The following is a 21,028-nucleotide window of genomic DNA, read 5'->3' as shown; positions in this document are numbered from 1 at the left end:
TAACAACAGCATTTAATAAGAATTCATGTAGTCTTTATTTGCTGTAACGTCACTGCCTTTCTCAGCAAGATAAAGAGAAGGTTAGAGAGTATTTAGGTCCAGGTCTTTAGAAACAAACAAAAAGCAAGATCAGCCAGAGAATATTAAACTACACATTCCTTGATCTGATGGTTTCTTTTCTTTTTGGTTTATAAACTTAAAATTAATAGTAATCAATGGGAAAATAAGAAGCTTTTCCAAAAAAATCTTATTTGCATATCAAATGTGGACATGTACTATTTTATCCACTATTTCTTATAAAACACATATGCTATAGGAAATTAAATACCATTACTTAGACTGTTTGTGAATTCACTAATCTTGTGATATTTAACACATTAAAATATATGCTGTGTTGACACCAGCTTTCTTTTTGAGTAGTTGTTTGAAATTAAGTTACTTTAACAGATAAGACTGAAACATAAAGAAAATGCTCGCTCTATCACAGTTCTACATAGTCTGTCTCTCTCGCTCTGATTTAATAATTATCACTTGGCATTAGTTTTACAGGTGATTTCTTTTTTGATTATCAATATTTTTTAACACAATTTTGTAAAGTGAATGTATGTTATAGTGGTGCATATATGTTACACATGCAGAATAAATATATAAACAGACACATGATAGATACAGAGACAGAAGAAGAGAAAGAGAGAGAGATGGAGACATATTTTGTCCCACGGCACAGATAAAATCTTTGTGAAATCTCTTAGAAAACAGCTGCATTTGGCAGAATAGTCAAGAGAAGGCGAGGAATGACTCAGAGGATAGCAAGCCACAGAAAGGATGTCAGGCCATATGACACGGAGTGATAAGCAAATATCTGAAGATTAAGAAGGATGCCAAAACACAACCCGTCTTTTTTAAAGCTGATATTGTTGTAATCTGAGATAATCTAGAAGAGCTCACAGTCAGTTCTTTTTTTTCCCAGTCAATTGAAATGCTCTTGACTATGTCATTTATATTTGAAAATAATTAACAAATGCAAGTTTTTAAAATGCCTGTTACAATAGGCATAACTTGAGCATAAAAAATCTGTTTTAAAGCATATTAAATCCAGTTCCACAGATAAATTTGACAGGGAAATGAAGAAAAAAGAAGTTAACAGCAGCGATGGGGGTATTAATAAAAGTGTTAAGAAAATATGGAATGATGTTTGGCAAACAGTGTGGTCTCACACTCTTGAAGTAACTCAACCTATATTCTCTTTTGATAAGGGGTAGTCTTTTAGAACTTTATATTAGTTTTCAGTATAAAATAATAGTATTTCATTCTAAGAAAGAGGAACATAAAATAGAATTATCCATCATCTTCCCAGGCCTATAGCACTGTTGTTACCATCTAGTGGAATTCATTCCTCCATTTATTTTACTTAGGAAATCACACAGCACATAAAACTTTCTATCTTGCTCCATTAGTAGAAAGGGCTATTAATGGAAATGGAATTGTTCATTCATTCAAAATATATTTCTGAATGTCTTCTGTGTGCTTGGGACAGTGAAGGCCTGTTATATTCTACAGGTAAATATGTTTGCATTCCAATAAAGGCAACTTCCAGAAATACCTTTTGAAATTGCTGCTAGTTTAAATAAACGTTTATCATACGATGTATAGCTATGAAGTTAAAATTTCCAAAAACATGTTTATCTAATAGCTAAATCATAATAACATAATATTGTGTCAGTAGGAAGTACGATATTATTTGCAATAACATTTGATTACCAGAGAAAATATTCATGTTCTCTAATCACAGATGATATTCAAGATGCTAGTAAAATTATTTAGAGTAATAAAAACTTAGAAGCCTAGAGGTTGCTCTTTGACAGATATAAATGTGCTTTAACAATTTTATCTTTATATTATGTGATTGTATTATTTGACTCTAGGCTACTGTTATTTAATGTCACCAGAATACAGATCCATGTTCTTCATATCTAATTGACTATAAACAAGTAGAGATCAGTCATTTCCTTAACTTCCTTTTGTGTACCCTTCTAGACGGCTTCTCTAGGACTCATATGTCACCATTAACAACAGAAACAACAACAAAAAGGTGTAGACTCTTCTATAGTTGTCTTTGACATGAAAAATTCCAGCGTTCCTTAGCTTTTTTGTAACAGCATTCGAGATCATCTGAAAGGCTAAAAAGTTAGATATGTCTCGATGACCCCAATAAAATATGATGAAGTTCCTTAGTACAAAGAAATATATAAAATGTAAGAAGGGTACAGAAATTAAAATAATGTTGTGAGTTTTTAATCTTCAATATCAAATCAAATTCTAGTACCATAGATTAGCCTGATTAACTTATGAAATATAGTTGTGACTTATGATCCCTACTAAAGACCTGCAAATGTTCCCCAGTGACTAAATCTCATACTCAGTATGTGTTTCATACTGAGATTTAGTCCCCAGTGAGTGAAACACATGATGCTGATGGTGTATATATGTATACATATATATATGGTATCAGGTGGACTTTAGAGTAACATAGTGATATTTACTACTTTTCTTTAATCCCAATTATTTTTAGAAAAAAATGAATATACTTTATATCCCACTTAAACAACTGTTTCTTAGTCTTTCTAATAGAGAAACTGGACTCAGGCTCAGTTTCTTGGGTCAAAAAGTATCTGACATGTAATAATATTTTATATTCTATTGATTCATACCATTATCTTCCATATCTACCAAGTAAAAAACTGCTACACTTTCCAAATTAATGTAGGTAAACTTAAGTAAAAAGGATGAAAAATTCAGAGAAAATTGTTGATACAGTAGATATAATATGTGACTATGACAGAAAATTTATTTATGATGTGATACAGAGATATGGAAAATTGTAGGAGCAGTACATGAATGAATAAAATTTAGGAAACACTGGCCCAGACTTGAGCTATCAAATAAGGATGCTACAGCCATATGCGTTTACTGGGCACGTGAAATCTTGATAGTCCAAGTTCAGATGATCTATAGGTGTAAAATACACACCAGATTCCAAATTCTATTTTTTATATTGATTATACGTTAAATAAGATGTTGAATGTATTGCATTAAATAAATGGTTTTTAAAAATTGATTTCATCACTTTGGGAGGCCGAGGCAGGCGGATCATCTGAGATCAGGAGTTCGAGACTAGCCTGACCAACATGAAGAAACCCCAACTCTACTAAAAATACAAAATTAGCTGGGTATGGTGGAGCATGCCTGTAATCCCAGCTACTTGGGAAGGCGGAGGCAGGAGAATCCCTTGAATCTGGGAGGTGGAGGTTGCGGTGAGCCAAGATCGCGCCATTGTACTCCAGCCTGGACAACAGGAGCGAAACTCCGTCTCAAAAACAAAAAACAAAAACAAACAAACCAAAAATTGATTTCCTGTGTTTCTTCTTTAATTTTTTTAATGTTGCTGACTAGGAGAAAATGTGAAATTCCATGAGTCACTCAACTTGTTTTCCTATTTGGTAGCATTAGCCTTCTAGGAGCACCTCAGTCTTTTCAAATTTGTGTTCCAAGCCTTGACCTACTCATCAAATAATTGAACTACTAAATATATCAAAGTTTTTAAGGTTTTGTACATCTAGGCCTTTATTCTAGAACAGTGGTCTTCAAAATTTTCTGCTCATATAGTCTATAATTTTGAAAATCATATATACTATCACATATTTGTAGATTGATATCTAAATTTTTACAACAGAAATGTAAATAATTGCTAATGATATCATTTCCAGTATACTATTGTATCATTCTTTTGGGAAAAAAATATAAATATCATGGTTATTTGAAATCCACAATAATTCATTTTAAAAATATGTGAACAAGCTCTTTTTAGGAGTCAGAAATTTCATATTGTCCCTTTATCTTACTGAACTAACATTCTCATTCTATTTCACCCATAGAATTTTTTTTCAATTTAACATATGGTTATGCTTGAGATTTTTTACGGTTGTTCTATTTCTCTACACACACAATTCATATAAACCAATTTTTAAAATGCAGATCACAAGACTAAAAATCTTCTTTTTCTTTAGGACTAAGTTATCAATATAATATTTTTGGAAGCAGCTGCTTAAATGAATATACAATATGCTTAAATCGAATGTAAAATTGTATTAGAACTCTGTCTCTTAATGAGGCGGGTGTACCTATTTTCTAGTTTTTGACTATATGCATTTAAAAACTTGTTCATATACTGAGTAGATGGGAAGAGAAAAGGCTTTGTTGTAACAATGTTACTTCATACTTTAAACTTCTTCTGAGTTATATTCCAAAACTACATTATCCACAATCAAATTATTAATTTATCAGCAAAAAAGATTCTCTTTTAATATTAAAAAGATAAATTGCTAAAATCAAGTAAGTTACAGCTTACTTGAGTTAGAATTTTTACTTTCCACCATCCACATGAATATTTATGATTATCCTTTTGTTTGGTGTTTTGACTGTTTTCCCCTCTTGGGTGTTGCATCTCTGTATGGTAAAGGATGGACTACAGTGTGTTTTCTTTGATAAAGGGAAATGTATTTATGTGTATCATTATATTCTATATCTGACAAGTGAAAAACTGATACACATTTCAAATAATTACAAATACATTTAAGTAAATATGAAAAATTCAGAGAAAACATTGTTGATACAGTAAAGTATATGAATATGACAGAAATCAGAAAATGTGTTACGTTTTGATACAGAGAGATGGAAAATCGTAGCAGTGATACATGAATCAATAAAATTTAGGAAACGCTGGCACACATTTGGGCTATCAAATAAGGATGCCAAAGTCACATGTGTTCATTGGGAGACTGTGATAGGGAGACTCAATGTGGAATGCCTGAAGCTTTTACATCAGAAGTGTTCTCATGAATTCACAAGAAAAGAATTCATAAGAATCTTAAGGATCTGGAAAATTAATCTTTAAAACTTTTTGTCTGCCTACCACTTTGAAAGTATTTCTGTACTATAGGGATACAGGCATTAAATTTGAAGAACATATTCCTAGAATGGTTTCCTTCGTGTCTCATTGAATAAACAAATAAGAACACATTTGTTGTTATTTCCATTTAACTTATACAGAATCCTTCAAACTATACTATAAGGCTACAGTAACCAAAACAGCATGGTACTGGTACCAAAACAGAGATATAGATCAATGGAACAGAACAGAGCCCTCAGAAATAACGCCGCATATCTACAACTATCTGATCTTTGACAAACCTGAGAAAAACAAGCAATGGGGAAAGGATTCCCTATTTAATAAATGGTGCTGGGAAAATTGGCTAGCCATATGTAGAAAGCTGAAACTGGATCCCTTCCTTACACCTTATACAAAAATCAATTCAAGATGGATTAAAGACTTAAACGTTAGACCTAAAACCATAAAAACCCTAGAAGAAAACCTAGGCTTTACCATTCAGGACATAGGCATGGGCAAGGACTTCATGTCTAAAACACCAAAAGCAATGGCAACAAAAGCCAAAATTGACAAATGGGATCTAATTAAACTAAAGAGCTTCTGCACAGCAAAAGAAACTACCATCAGAGTGAACGGGCAACCTACAAAATGGGAGAAAATTTTCGCAACCTACTCATCTGACAAAGGGCTATTATCCAGAATCTACAATGAACTCAAAGAAATTTACAAGAAAAAAACAAACAACCCCATCAAAAAGTGGGCGAAGCACATGAACAGACACTTCTCAAAAGAAGACATTTATGCAGCCAAAAAACACATGAAAAAATGCTCATCATCACTGGCCATCAGAGAAATGCATATCAAAACCACAATGAGATACCATCTCACACCAGTTAGAATGGCAATCATTAAAAAGTCAGGAAACAACAGGTGCTGGAGAGGATGTGGAGAAATAGGAACACTTTTACACTGTTGGTGGGACTGTAAACTAGTTCAACCATTGTGGAAGTCAGTGTGGCGATTCCTCAGGGATCTAGAGCTAGAAATACCATTTGACCCAGCCATCCCATTACTGGGTATATACCCAAAGGACTATAAATCATGCTGCTATAAAGACACATGCACACGTATGTTTATTGCGGCATTATTCACAATAGCAAAGACTTGGAACCAACCCAAATGTCCAACAATGATAGACTGGATTAAGAAAATGTGGCACATATACACCATGGAATACTATGCAGCCATAAAAAAAATGATGAGTTCATGTCCTTTGTAGGGACATGGATGAAATTGGAAATCATCATTCTCAGTAAACTATCGCAAGAACAAAAAACCAAACACCGCATATTCTCACTCATAGGTGGGAATTGAACAATGAGACCACATGGACACAGGAAGGGGAACATCACACTCTGGGGACTGTTGTGGGGTGGGGGGAGGGGGAGGGATAGCATTGGGAGATATACCTAATGCTAGATGACAAGTTAGTGGGTGCAGCACACCAGCATGGCACATGTATACATATGTAACGAACCTGCACGATGTGCACATGTACCCTAAAACTTAAAGTATAATAATAAAAGAAAAAAACTTAAAAAAAACTTATACAGAATCTTTACCTGAAGATTTACTTCCAATCATATACCTAAAGGCAACCTCCTTCGACTCTGAACAGCCTTAAAATAATAATTACTACTGTTCTTATCACTTTTTACCCAAATTATAATTACCTTCCACACATATATCATCCTTGTCATACAAGAAAGTTCACTGAGAATATGAACCATTTTTAACTTATCTTTCATCACAGCCCCCAGTACAGTTCCCTATTAATGAATTCAAGAACTATGAGACAATGATTAAACAATTTACAATAAAACAAATAACCCACATCATTAGAAAACATTTTTTTCTTTTGAAAATTTGCAACACAGAAAAAATTATATACAGTGATGTTCTCAGGTGTCTGTTGCCAAGTTGTAGTCAACATGATACAAAACAAACCTTTTTGTGTGTGTGTAATAAATAGTAATATTTTACTATTTATTCTTAACTTATAATTTGGATTTTTATATGAACCAGACATAGTTAGGAATATGACAAGAAAAACAGTATAATATAAAGTAAACAAAGCTGTTATTAATTATATTACTTTAAGAGAGTCAGTATTCATGTGTATATAATACTATATTTTGCATATAAATTGGAATTTTATTAGGCAGCAGTTTTAAAAATCAAGTCATTTACAATGGCATTCACTCAGAAGTAATCCATAACCATTTTTAGCAAGAAATAAAAACATAGCATTATTTTATTTTATTCTTTAACAGCTTCATGAATGTATAACGTAACAAAAAATTCACCCAAAGTGTATGATTCCATTATTTTTAGTAAATGTACAGAGTTGTGCAATCAGCACAGTCGAGTTTTAGAACATATATCCTATTTTGAAATCATTCTCTGAAGTCACCACATAGAGAGGTAAAGTAACCTAGCTCGTAGCCCATGGCCCCCAAATCCTCTCAGACGCTCCTCCAAAAAGGACTACAGAATTAGCATAATTGTGACAGTTCTGTGACACATGTCACCGAACAAAAATCTATGTTTTTCAAATACACTTTCTATTTTTAACTAACTCTTAAGAAAAACAAATCAGACTCCTCTGACACTTCAAACCACCCGCTTATTTAGGACAGGTTCTGTCTGTTAGGATTTCCAACTATCAAAAAAGGATTGGAGAAAAAAGGAGACACAATCTCACATGCATGTTTCTTCTCACTACTACATATTCTGGTTTGTGTGCAATATCTAGAGATTAATGGATGTGCTGTTTGGATATTTCACTGTCATCTCAAACTCGGTGTGTCTGAAACTGAAGTATCATTTCACTCCACCCCCATAGGCCTCACTAAATTAGACTCCTCCAGCACAGTTTCTCTGTCAGTTACATGACTATTGCCTTGCTTACCCTAAATATTTCACGTGTTCTTCATGTTCCAATAGCCAACCAATTTTGAACTTAAATACTTTTTTACATTAGGTTTTCTTTCTTTTAAATGCTTTCTTTCTTTTAAATGCTTTCTTTCTTTTAAATGCTTTCTTTCTTTTAAATGCTTTCTTTCTTTTAAATGCTTTCTTTCTTTTAAATGCTTTCTCTTGCTCTCTCTCTGCCTCCCTCCCTTTTTCTTATGCTATCTTTCTTAGTCTGACTACGGGCAAACACCCTCCCTAGCATTCGTCATCTGACCCTAGATCTGGGGTTATCACTTCACACCTGAATTAATATATCCATTTCCTTGCTAAATTCTTGGGGTCATATCTCAAGCAGCTGAAAAAACCTAAAATTGATGTTAATTTCACTAGCTTCCTAACAATTTTCACCCTCTTTGAAACTGTGCTGTAGGCTTCAGTTTACATGCCTTCGTAATTTCTTTGCCCTCTATATAATACCGATTTGTTTCAGCAGATAAATGGCAATGTCTGAATTTGTTTTAAATGATGACCTCATGAGAGGAAGGTAGGTGTCATGGCTGAAAATAAGTACTGTGAGAAAAGGCTAATCTGTAAATCTATCACCTGAATTTCATTGTAAAAATTTCTAAGTGTTTCCTCACAGGACTTATGCTCGGCCATAACACACACCTTCCCCTCATGATGTCATCGTTTTGAACAAATACAGACATGGCCATTTATCTGTTGTGTAACCTAGGGCAAATTTCTGAACACCTTTGATCTACTTCTTTCTTCTACATAATGGAGAGAACACCCACCTTATAGAGTTGCTATGTGGATTGCATGGGACAATGCATATAAAAGCAACTTGTACCTACTTAAAATAGAAAGCTAGTATAAGTGTTAATTTCCTCAGTTCTCCAGCCTTCATCAAATTCTTTTGGAATACTATTGCAATTCTCTTTGTCCACACAGGTAATACGGAACAAAATACCATATACTGAAGCCATTTTAAGATCTGCTTCTGCTTTTTACTCCAGATTTATTACATGTTCTTTCTCAATACTGCCTTTTAATCTTATACTATGAATTATGAATAACCTCAAAATGCTTGCATAATTTTTGCTCTTGTGTATTTTCTCACAAATACTATTTCCTCTTCCTCAAAATTCCTTATCCTGTCTTCTGTTCTTTCCCCAATATACTTTCTACTGCTAGTCATTTAGTAATCAATTCATGTCACCTTCTCCTAGAAGCCCTGAAGCCCTTCTCTTTTAATCTAAGTATTCTTTTCTGTGTTAGACAACACTCTCATAAGATTATAATTAAATTTATCACATTCTATGAAAACTATCTTTTCATTCATCTCTCATTCATCTGAGAACATCTTGAAGAACAAATCATCTCAATCATCTTTGCATATTCTGTGTACTTCCTGGCCCATTTTAAACATTGGAATAATATTTGCTAAAAAGGCACATTTCTTATTAAATTTCAATTCATTTTCCTAATAATGCTTTATATGTTATATGTTAGTCTGGTCTGACAAATAAAGTATAAGTTCTTTGTAAGCAGGATCATATAATACTTCTGTTTTTCATAATTCCTAATATAATACTTTCCATATAGGTTATAAATAGCTGTTGATTGGTTGAACAATTAAATAAAAAACGAAACTTACAAGGAGCAAAAATGGGAGGGTTTGGAGTGGTATGAACCACAATGTTGTCATTAAGGTCAACCTTGAGGACACTGTTTTTCTGCGTAATACTCAGAAAGATGGCTGGACTTGGAGAAATATACTGCTAGCAAAGCTAAAGCAAAGTTATTATACCTTAACATCAAAGCAACAACACTTTCACTAAATTGTCCAAACGTTTGGTAAAGATTAGTATTTTGTTTCTAAAATACTGCTTCTACAATTAAGCAAAATGTTTATAAAAGAAAGAAGCTGCTGTAATTCTGTATGATAATCAAAATAATAACAGTTATTATTTTTAGAAACTTCTGTGTGGCAGATACTTTCTGGTTAATTCACAAATATCATTTCTAAACTTTAAAACAAAGTGGGATTTATCATACTTGTATATATAAGGGAACTAACATATAACCAGAAAGATTAACTAACTTGTCTTACATTGCATAGCTACTAAGTAGCAGAGTTGGAATTCAAGCTCAGATTGTTCTGTATCCAAAGTTTACATATGATACTGTGTATTGGGTTGAGAGTAATACACTCCCCAAAATTCATGTTCTTCCTGGAACCTTAGAGTATGACCTTATTTGGAAATAGGATCTCTGTAGATATAATCAAGTTAAAACGAGGTCATACTTAATTAGGGTGGGGCACTTATAGTATGGGTCCTTATAAGGAGAGAAAATATAGAAACAGAGCTACACAGAAAGAGCTCCATGTGAAGATGAAGGAAGAGGTCTTTATAAATAGAATCAAGTTAAAATGAACTTATAATTAATTAGGGTGGGGCACTTATAGTATAGGTCCTTATAAGGAGAGAAAATATAGAAACAGAGCCACACAGAAAGAGCCCCATGTGAAAAGGAAGGAAGAGATTGGAGTGATGTATCTTCAAGTGAAAACACACCATGGATTGTTGACAATACCAGAAGCTAAGAGAAAGGAATGGATCACATTTTGCCCTAGTGCCTTCAGAGACAACACGACCCTGCTGACTCCTTGATCTGAGACTTTTTAACTCATCTGGTTTGTGCTAATTTGTTATGGCAATCCTTGGAAACTACGCATATTGTGATATATATGACACATGTATAAAAAGACGTTATTGCCAGAAAGTTTGGCATTAGCATATGTTGTTTTAGTCAAATATTTCTCAGAAAAAAAACCCTCTATTGTTTTCTATATTACTTCTGGTTGTATTAAGTTTTAGAATTTTTTAAAAGTTATTATTTCTTTTTATATAATACATGGCTTAAATAATTCCAAATCTCTTATTTAAAATAACTCATTCTTTTATAATTGGTATTTTAAGCATCATTTCTTTCTTATATAACAAGAATATGCATCAAAGAGTTAGTGAAAGTCCATCTATAAGATCTGCAAAACTGTAAAGTTCAAATACCTTCAGAATGGGTGACAAGGCTAAAATTTACCTAAGCGTCTTTGTAAATGTTCAAAGGTCTTACCACAGCAAGTCTGGCAATCATTCCATTCTTTGAGTGTGTACTTAATGAGACAACTCTGATTTCTAGTGATCTTAGCAGGGAAAAGTCACATCAGCTTACTCATTGTGCTTCGATTTGTGACAAGATGCAATCTACCTTTCCTGAAACTTCTTCTTACTTTAATAGTCTTTGGTATTTATATTGGCAGGAAAATAACAGAAAATTGTCTGTGAAAAGGCAATGCTAATCTATGCAAATAACACACAATTGATGTGACTATACCTCTGGACTGCAATCATATACTTAGAAGGGACCTATAAAAAAACATAGGTAGAGATCTTACTAAAGAAACCCATAATTGATCGTAACTTTTCTTCCAATCTTTATTTCCCAGGCTATCTTTACAAGTTCTGTTCTGCTGTTCTTAGACATAGGCAATACTTCCTCACCATAAAGGAAACATTTAAGAAACTAAACAGGAGAATCTGACTTTATTCATAGTATTCTTGTTTCTCATACTTTAATAGACAACCTGAAAAAATAATGATCTGTCAAATCATAGGCTTTGTTTAGCCCAGACTCTTGTTAGTCAACTTTTCTACCTTCCAGTTAAATGTATGCAAGGATATAGTAATAATTAATATATGGGGGAGGGATATTTCCTTTGATTTTATTAACATTAGTTAAAACAAAATCTTTTTAAAAGCAAAAGCTATTGAATATTTCTAAATGAGTTTGCCTGCTTTTATTCATAATCATACCTTGTGATAGGTTTTAATATTAAAATGTCACTTGAAAAATATACTTCTTCAGTATAAAAATATACTTCTTAAGGAGTTAAGAGTAGGAAGGCAGCTTAGAACTAATCTATTAAACTTCTTTTAGGGTCTCTAATTCCCATTACAGATACTATAACACAACCATAACAGAATGAAAAAGCTATGAAAGACACTTGCAGGAAAGTGAGAATATAAACCACAGACTGGAAGAAAATATTTGCAAAAACATATCTTACAAAGGAACTGTCATCCAAAATGTACAAAGAACATTTAAATGTTAATAAAAAAATCCCAATTAAAAAAACAAAAAAATCTCAAAAGAATTCACTAAAAAAGATATACAGATGGCAAATAAGCATATAAAAATGTTCAAAATAATACTTCACTAGGGAATTACAAAGTAAAACAACAATGGGACGCAACTACATACCTTTTACAATGCCCAAAATCTAGAACACTGACAACACTAAATGCTGTTGAGAATGTGAAGCAACAGGAATGATTTCATTCGTTGCTGACAGGAGTGCAAAATGGTACAGTCACTTTGGAAGACAGTCTGTCAATTGTTACAAAGTTAACATACTCTTACCATACAATTCAACAATTGCACTCCTTGGTATTTACCTAAATGAGCTAAAGACTTATCCATGCGAAAATCTGTACACAGCTGTTTATAATAGTTTCATTCATAATTAACACCCTTTGGAAATCACCAAGATGTCATTCTGCAAGTGAGGCATACCCAGATAACGGAGTATTTTTCATTGATAACAATAAATGAGCTATGAAGCCTTAAATGAGTATTACTAAGTCAAAGAAGTTAACCAGAAAATACTACCTACTGTATGATTCCAACTATAATACATCCTGGAAAAGGCAGAACTGTGGGAACAATAACATGATCAATGATTGCCAGGGCTTGGGGGCAGAGGGGAATGAACAGTTCCAGTACAGAATATTTTTAAGGCATTAAAACTACTCTGCATGATACTATAATGGTGGATAGATGTCATTTTACATTTGTCAAAACCTATAGAATGTGCATCACCAAGAGTGAACCCTAATGTAAACTACTGATCTGGGGTGATAAGTACGTGTCAAATGTGGCTCACAGACTGTAACAAGTGTACCACTCTGGTTCAGGGATGTTAATGATAGTTAGGGAGGCTCTGTGTGGCAGAGAAGGCATGAAGTAAACGAGTACTCCTCTACCTTCCACTTAATTTTACTGTGATCATAGAACTGCTTTAAGAAACAGTCTATTTAAATTAAAAAAATAAACAAAATATGATCCTTATAACTTATACCACAACTTCTCTTAGGAGGTAATTGTCTCTGTTTAAGAAAATAAATGTGTAAACTTTTAGGAGTACAAGTTGAACCCTTAAGGCATGAGTTGAGAAAAATCAGCAAATAAGAGAGATGGCTAAAACTTTTCAACATTATAAATGTTCAGAATATAAGGGTGAAGGAGAGAAGAATAAAAAATAGTTTGAGAGGGAAAAGACTGCAGTGGGTGAGCTAAATGGTGGAGGAGTAGCTAAGGAGCTTTTAAGACAGAAATGTGTATATTCCTTTTAGAAGGTGTTTGTACTCGTGAACTGTTAAGGATCTCCATCTTTACTGTCATCTTACCATATTTATATTTAATGTATTGATATTTAAAACATTTAACAAGTCATATAGCATGGACAATCATCAATGAAGATACACACACTGAGCAATCAAATGGACAACACACACTGAGCAATCAAATGGACAACAGCCATAAAACCAGTTTGGCCTTAACACTGCCTATGACCTAAATGATAGCCCTCAATTTACCCTCAGATTGTCACACATAAATGCTTTATATCAGAAGGTGTTTTTTGTTGTTGTTGTTGTTTTGGCAGGGTGCCGTGGCTCAGGCCTGTAATCCCAGCACTTTGGGGAGCTGAGGCGGGCAGATCACTTGAGGTTAGGAGTTCAAGACCGGCCTAGCCAACATAGCAAAACCCCATTTCTACCAAAAATACAAAAATTAGCTGGGCGTGGTGGCACACACCTGTAATCACAGCTACTTGGGAGGCTGAGGCATGAGAATTGCATGAACCCAGAGGTGGAGGTTGCAGTGAGCCAAGGTCATGGCCCTGCACCCAAGCCTGGGTGACGGAGTGAGACTCTGTCTCAAAAAAAAAAAAGGAAGTGATTTCTTTTTACGTGTTTTTTTTTTTTTTCAGTAAAAATTTGGACAGAGACTCACATCTGCTTAAAACCGTGAGCTGCTGGGATAGTTTAGTGGGGCCACAAGCTGATAAACTAAACTAGTGCAAGCAGAAGCCAAAGGAGATCCTGATAATGTGAGACAGGGAGAAATATGGGACATTTAGATCTTATTTTATGCCCATATGCAGGATATTTTAGCCCTTCCTTTCGCAGTGTTTAGGGTGAAAACTATAATGACAAAAAGCAGGCCAGGCTCGGTGGCTCACGTCTGTAATCCCAGCACTTTGGGAGGCCGAGGCAGGTGAATCACGAGGTCAGGAGATCGAGACCATCCTGGCTAACACGGTGAAACCCCATCTCTACTAAAAATGCAAAAAATTAGCCGGGCATGGTGGCGGGCGCCTGTAGTCCCAGCTACTCGGGAGGCTGAGGCAGGAGAATGGCGTGAACACGGAAGGCAGCGCTTGCAGTGAGTCAAGATCTCGCCACTGTACTCCAGCCTGGGCGACACAGTGAGACTCCGTCTCAAAAAAAAAAAAAAAAAAAGCAAATATGGCTTAAAATGTTACAAATCCTTAAAGGATCTCAGACCCACACATTCTTCAATTGTTACATATTGTTGAGTCCCTACGATAAACAAGACTTATTTTTTATAGTTTGTGCCTTCCTATAGGTTATAGTCAAAAAGCAAATGAATGTAAAGGTGACTTTCCCCAGGACAGACAACTACAGACTCTCTTCATTTCTTGGATAATCACTTGTATATTCTATTCTTCCTGTGACCTCATGCTGCACTCTTACTGAAACTGTGTGGCTACGGCATAGCCAAGATTTGATTTTAAGCGCCTTAATTTAACTCAAATAAGGCAGTTAGTTTTTTCTACCGGATAATGCTTTTCAAAAATTCTAAAGTGGCAATTGTTTTATAATACCATGGGGCCTATGTTTGTAGAGGTTAATTATGAAATCAGAATTTTAATGAAGCCCTTTATTTATGTAGAAAACTAAAAATAATAAACTCAAACCTTAAAACATCATCATTTGTAATAATAACATGAATGGACAACAGTGAATATCGTTAGTAAGTCAAGAACCTATATACAAAACACAAATTATAACATTTACTTCATTTATGGTTTCTTATTTTATCACTTATTTTCCTCTTTAAATAATTACCTAACATTCCAAGAATGTTTGATGGTATTTTTTAAGTCACACTGGATTGTCTGTTAATCTACTGACCAATTTATCTGTTCATTTATTCAGTTATTCATCCCAATCACCAGAGTAGTTTGCTAATGACATTTTAGCTAGCAATTTAAATCTCCTCTAGAGGATAGCAAGAGAAAAGTTCAGCAATGTCCTAGGTACATCATAGAGAAATGGGTAAGATATTTTAAATGAATTCGCCTCTTCCAACTTTCTGAAAAACAAAGCGCTTCCTCAATAAAGGCTGTCATTGGATCACCTTTAAATACACAAAACAGAAAATTTTAATGTATTCCTGTAGGCAGAGAGGGAGCAATTATATACGGTTTCTAATTCTGTGCTGCTATGATGAAATAACTTAGTCTGAGTAATTTACAAAGATCAGATTTTTTTTTTTCTTACAGTTCTGAAGGCTGGAAGTCCAAAATCAAGGTACCAGTGGATTTGGTGTCTGGTGAGGGATAGGTCTCTCTGCTTACAAGATGGCACTTTGAAGACTACATCCTAAGGAGAGGATGAATGTTGTGTCCTCACATGGCAGCAGGGACAGCAGGGCAAAAAGCCAAATGCTATGTGAAGCCTCTTTTATAATCCCATTCATAAGGGAGGAGTCTTCCTGACCTAATCAGCTTGTAAAGACCCCACATTTTAATGCTGTTTCCTTGGGGATTATGTTTCAACATGAAGTTTGAAGGCAATGTGAACATTCAAACTATAGCCTATGACAACTGAGCTTGGCTTATAGAAAAAATTCAAAAATATTTACACCAGTAATTAAAAGGCAGCCTATATTATTACAGAGCAAATAACATGTCCAGATGATAATAATCTGACATATTACTGTGAAAAATTAGGAGTGCTGGGACTTTAAACTGTACTATACATGGAATGTTTTACCATTGAATTTATATAGAGAGAGGTGGGTAAATTCTCCTTTGGGTGAAAATATAAATTATTGAATAAATTGTCAAATAATATAATTTTAAATTTGGTACTTTCTGTATTTCCCATTTAAATACTTCTCTCTCTTTTGGGGACTGGGAACTAAGTTGTTAAGTCAAACTGTAATCTTGTCCCATGTAAGCCTTATTTTTTATTTTTGAATTAATCAATTTATTTTTTGAGATGGAGCTTCACTCTTGTTGCCCAGGCTGGAGTGCAATGGCACAGTCTTAGCTCACTGCAACCTTCGCCTCCCAAGTTCAAGCAATTCTCTTGCCTTAGCCTCCTGAGTAGCTAGGATTACAGGCACCCACCACCACACCCAGGTAGTTTTTGAATTTTTAGTAGAGACGAGATTTCACTATGTTGGTCAGGCTGTTCTCAAACTCCTGACCTTAGACAATCCACCTGCCTCAGCCTCCCAAAGTGCTGGGATCATAGGCGTGAGCCACTGCACCCTTAAGTTATAATCGTGAGGGATGAACATCTCACTTCCTTCACACTGAAGGAGATGAGGTTAACACTTCAGTTGGTTAATTAATTGAAAGACCACGTGATTTTTGCCTATATTAGCTTTAAAGCAAACTCCAAAGCCAAAATAGTTAAATTTGCTTTCTAACCACACCACTAGAAGCAGAAACAGATGCTCCAGGCTAAAGATTGCTCACAAAAGATTCTAATGAGATGAAAAAGTATCAATATAAATTGCACCTTATCTCTGATGCTTTAAGAGGGAATATTCTCAAAGATTATGTTTAGAAAGATATTGTTTGTGTGATAAGTATAAATGCTCAAACTTAATTTCACTTATTGCATGTGGTATTTCTAATTCTTCTGTCTCTTAAGGAAGAGCTCCACAGTATATTTAGTTAGATTTTGGCAACATTTACTCTGTCTTCCTGGGAAAACAAAATTTATTATCTTTTTTTTTCCCCTTACAGAGGAGGTAAGAGTGGTAGCTTTTTTTTTTAGCTACCACTCTTCTATCTTAGCTCTCAGATAGAAAGGAACATATTCAAATTTCTTAAACTTTAAACACATTATTCCTGGAACTCATAAAACTTGTTAGAGATATATCAATCTGATGTAGTTACAATATTGCTATAATGGATGCTTATAGTTTGGTGCTCTACAAGTAAAATGAATTAGTAGTTGAGGTATAGGACTATAATCACTGAAATTCTCTTTCCAAACTGTCAAAGAAACATTTCTTATTTAGAGGTAACATAGATATTAAATCTTACGTTAAAAGCTTCAAATCTTTTGTGGCGAAAAGACATGAAATATATAGAGAAAAACATCTCAAAGTATATCAATGTAATGTACACATAATATGGAGATTTAATTCTTTCCTCAAAAATTTAAAAAGAAGGTATGTATTCACATACAGGCTAAGCTATTATAACAGAGACACAAGAATCAAAGTTTATTTTTCTCTCATATATCAATCCACAGAAGAGCCAACATTTTTAGGCTAAGTGGCTATGCTGTAGTTCGCTTTTGGCTTTAACTTACACATGAATGGTAGATGGGACAGTTTCTGCCATCTCCCAGTAAGCAGTAAGGAGGAAGGGAGCAAGAAAGTCAACATCCCATTGTTTCAAGGGAAAAAATTAGTAGTAGTATTCATATCCCAGTGGCCAAAGCATAGTTATGTGGCTACACTTAGCTGTGAAGGAGACTGAATGTGGTGGTCACCAATCTTACCTTCCAGGAACCATGATAAAATAATATATAACTAAAATAAACTTGCTTTAAGAGTTGGGCTAGATGAAAATATAGTAGGAAATATAAGCTGATTGTCCTTTTAACCCACATGAGAAAATTCTATTGGAATTAAAACAGTAATGTCCAGATTCAGATAGCATTTTACATTCATTAAAGTCATTTACTGGATTTTGAAAACAACTAGACTCAAACTGAAAGTATTCCAGGGGAAATTTATCTGAAATCCTAAGACTGGGCCACTGAGGTGTCAGGTGCTCTTTTTAATTTAAAGTATTTAAAAAGAATATCTAATATTTAATTTTAAAATATTTCAATGCCAGATAATATTTACTGAGACTATATAATGTGCCAAGCATTGTTCTAAGAGTTTTTCATATAGTAACTAACTTAATCTTTACAAGGATCCTTTGAAGTAGGTACTATCATACTAAAGGTTAGAAGATTGAGAATAAGAGAGATGAAATGTTTCTTACTTTGTTTTTTACATCTTTTTTCCCCATTCTTTTTTCTTTTTTTTAATCCCCCTCTCTCTGAATGTAGGTTGAGAATCCCTGTTCCCAAAATGCTTGGGACCAGAGTATTTTTTATTTTAGATTTTGGACTGGCAAGTTTGAAACAAAGTTTGTGTACACTGAACCATCAGAAAGCCAAAGTATCACTATCTCAGCCACCCATGTGGATAATCTGTAGTTTTTTGACATCACCATCATGCCTGGATTTTGACTGAATACACATGCTAACGATAAGCAAGGTGACTTCCAGCTCTGGAAAGACCAAATTATGAAGAAATAGAAAATCTGAAGAAACCAATAATGAGTAAGGAGACTGTGATGGTAAATTTAATGTGTCAACTTGACTGGCCTAAGAGATACTCAGATGGCTGGTAAAATATTATCTCTAGGCATGTCTGTAAGGAAGTTTCCAGAAGAGATTACCATTTGAATCAGTAGAGTGAGTAAAGAAGATTTGCCTTTACCAGTGTAAATTGGCATCATGCAAGCCATTGAGGACCTGGATAGAACAAAAAGGTAGAGAAAGGGCCAACTCAGTCTTTCTTCTGGAGCTAGGACATTCATCTTTTTCTGTCCTCGAATATAATTGTTCCAGGTTCTCAGACCTTCAGACTCTGGGACTCCAGAGTGAGCACTCCACCCCACTCAAGTTCTCAGGCCTTTTGAATTGGGCTAAAAGTTATAGTATTGGGTCCCCTGGTTCTCAGGCCTTTGGACTCTCATTTAATTATACATTGGCTTTTCTAGTTCTCCAGCTTGCACAAAGCATATTGTAGAACTTTCTGGACTCCAGAATTCCATGAGTTAATTCTTATTATAAATCCCCTTTTTAACACACTGTCTCTCTCACTCTCTCTCTCTCTCTCTGTGGATTGTTCCGCTGAAGACTGACTAATACAAAGATTGAATCAGTAGTCTTAAACTTCCCAACAAAGATAAGCCCAGGATTTGATGGCTTCGAGTTGAATTCAACCCAACATTTGAATTAATGAATAATTAATCCCAGTATTTCTCAAACTCTTCCTAAAATTAAAGAGGAGGGAATGCTTACAAACTCATTGTACAAGACTAACATTACCCTCATACCAAAGCCAGATAAGAATACAAGAGAAGCATAGGGCAATATATCCCTGAAAAATTCAGATGCAAAAATCCTCAACAAAAAAACTAGCTAACTCAATTCAGCAGCACATTAAAAGGATAATTCACTATGATTGGATGGGATTTAGACCTGGGATGCAAGGATGACTCAACAAACACAAATCAATAAATGTGATACACCACATTAATAGAATGAAGAATAAAAATCATGTGATAGTATCAATAGATAAAAAGCATTTGACAAAATTCAACATTCTTTTATGATTAACAACTCTCAAACAATTAGATATAGAGAAGAAATGCACCTTAACATAATAAAGCCATATATGACCAGCCCAAATCTAATATCACACTCAATGATGAAAAACTATTTTCATCTATGATCAGGAACAAGACAAGAATGCTGGCCGGGTGCTGTGGCTCACGCCTGTAATCCCAGCACTTTGGGAGGCCGAGGCAGGTGGATCACAAGGTCGGGAGATCGAACCATCCTGGCTAACATGGTGAAACCTCGTCTCTACTAAAAAATACAAAAAAAAGTTAGCCAGGTGTGGTAGCAGGCGCTTGTAGTCCCACCTACTCGAGAGGGAGGCTGAGTCAGGAGAATGGGGTAAACCCGGGAGGCAGAGCTTGCAGTGAGCAGGGATCGTGCCACTGCACTCCAGCCTGGGCTACAGAGCAAGACTCTGTCTCAAAAAAAAAAAAAAAAAAAGGATGCTGACTTCTATTCAATATAGTATGGGAAATCTCAGCCAGGCTAGGCAAGGAAAAGAAATAAATATATTCGAATTGGAAAAGAAGAAGTAAAATTGTATCTGTTTACAGATTACTTTATCTTATTTTTAGAAAACTGCAAAGACTCCACCAAAAACTGTTATAACTGATTAAAAATTAGTAAAGTTGCAGGATACAAAATCAACATACAAAAATCAGTAGTACTTCTATACACTAACAACAAGTTATAGAAAATGAAATAAAGAAGGCAATATTTTTTATAATCACATCATCAAAAGAATCACAGGAATAAATTTAACTAAGGGGGCAAAATATCTGTACACTGAAACTACAATACATTGATGAAAGAAATTGAAAAAGGCACAAACAAATGAAAGGATATCTCATATTTATGGATTGAAGAATGAATATTGTTGCAATGTCTGTACTATCCAAAACTATCTACAGATTCAATGCAATCCCTATCAAAATTCCAATGCTATTTTCCACAGCAATAGAAAAATAATCTTAAAATTTATATAGAACCACAGAAGAACCTGAATAGCCAAAGTAATCTTGAGTAAAAGAACAAAGCTAAGCCATCACACTACTTGATTTCAAGATTACTATGACACTATAATTAACAAAACATCATGGTACCAACACAGAAACAGTCATGTAGACCAGCAGTCCCCAGCCCCACAGGGCCGGTTTCGTCGAAGACAATTTTTCCACAGACAGCAAGAAGAGGGGGTAGGGCAGTGGAGATGGTTTCAGGATGAAACTATTCCACC

At 34.5% G+C, this 21,028-nt stretch overlaps 1 protein-coding gene across 1 annotated transcript in view; it reads right to left on the bottom strand.

The window, feature by feature from the left end:
* Nucleotides 1-21,028, bottom strand: part of CNTN5 (contactin 5) — a 1,330,348-nt gene that overhangs the window by 585,171 nt on the left and 724,149 nt on the right. The gene's annotated exons all lie outside the window — the stretch shown is intronic.

This window comes from Gorilla gorilla, chromosome 9 (assembly GCF_029281585.2).
Source record: "Gorilla gorilla gorilla isolate KB3781 chromosome 9, NHGRI_mGorGor1-v2.1_pri, whole genome shotgun sequence".
In the NCBI taxonomy this organism is placed as follows: Eukaryota; Metazoa; Chordata; class Mammalia; order Primates; family Hominidae; genus Gorilla; species Gorilla gorilla.
This window is presented reverse-complemented; position numbering and strand designations above follow the sequence as displayed.